Here is a 1,571-nt window from a genome sequence, read left to right as displayed (position 1 = left end):
GGTCACCTCCCAGTGGTGTTGGGCGTCAACGAAGAGCCCTCGACTACAACAAGACGAAGATAGTTTTTTTTTCCAAGGTCTGGGGTCTCCCGCCCCTAAGCCCTAGACCATCACCTGATCACTCTTACCCGTCTTGTTGTTTAACAACAACAACAATAGCAGCAGCAACAACAACAGCAATAACAACAGCAAAAACAACGACGACCACAACACCAACAACAAAAGCAGCAATAACAACAACGACAACAACATCATGCAGTGGTGGCGGCGATAGGTTACGAACTGCTGACTTTTCGAGCTTGATATCCATGGGGCAAAGTTGTTTGTAATTTATGTCACTCTCCGTCTACCATACTTTGAAAATTCACTTGACGGAAAAATTAGCGAAATTAAATTCCTGTCACAAGACGGAATCGAACTCCCCTAGTTGAACTTTTTCCTCTCTTCTTTTGCGGGAGAAACGTTGTTGGGATACTACTTATTTTTATTTTGTTTTGTTCACTAAAAGTTATTTATTTTATTGCAGTTTATTCCGAAATCTGTTGTCGTAGCAACGTCTGCCGACAATATTATATTGACTGCTTTGAATAATGAAGTTTGTAACATAAGAAAATGAATGATTACTTAATTTTGTATATCGGAAGCGAAATTTTTCCAACGAATTACACGGCCTGTCATAAATACACTGACAATAAGCCGTAAAAGAATGAGTTGGGATCGTTTCCAGCGACAATATGCAGTTTATTTGCTTGGACGCTGTCGTCCGTATATCGTAAGGGTGGGCGGCCATCTTCGCCAGCGATCTTCCCTTCTTTTTCCTCTTCTCTTCCACTACACCCACTCTCCTTCCCCATCTCTCTCTCACGCTCCTTCACTTTATCTCTCTCCTCCCCTCTCTGACTATCCCTCTCTCTTGCGGATACTAACACACGCGCGCGCACGCACGCACGCACGCCCGCGCGCGCGCACACACACACACACACACACACACATACACACGTTTCGGACGTTTGTAAAAAGCTGCTGGCCAAGTTGGTCTCAACCTTATCACTAAGTATAATTGACTGCCCATCATCTCCCGAGAAGTTTGAAGCGATAGATAGATAGATAGATAGATAGATAGATAGATAGATAGATAGATAGATGGATAGATAGATAGATAGATAGATAGATAGATAGATAGATAGATAGATAGATAGATAGATAGATAGATGGATAGATAGATAGATTGATAGATAGATAGATAGATAGATAGATAGATAGATAGATAGATAGATAGATAGATAGATGGATAGATAGATAGATAGATAGATAGATAGATAGATAGATAGATAGATAGATAGATAGATAGATAGATAGATAGATAGATAGATAGATAGATAATTAGATAGAAAATAGATAATAGAAAGATCGATAAAAAGAAATCACAATACGTATGTGTATGTATGTATATACATACATACATACATATATGTGTGTGTGTGTACATATATATAATATAATGCATAAACGTACACCTACATTTATATGTAGTTATACACGCACACATATATTATATTATATATATGTGT

This window comes from Octopus sinensis, linkage group LG14 (assembly GCF_006345805.1).
Source record: "Octopus sinensis linkage group LG14, ASM634580v1, whole genome shotgun sequence".
Lineage (NCBI taxonomy): Eukaryota > Metazoa > Mollusca > Cephalopoda > Octopoda > Octopodidae > Octopus > Octopus sinensis.
This window is presented reverse-complemented; position numbering follows the sequence as displayed.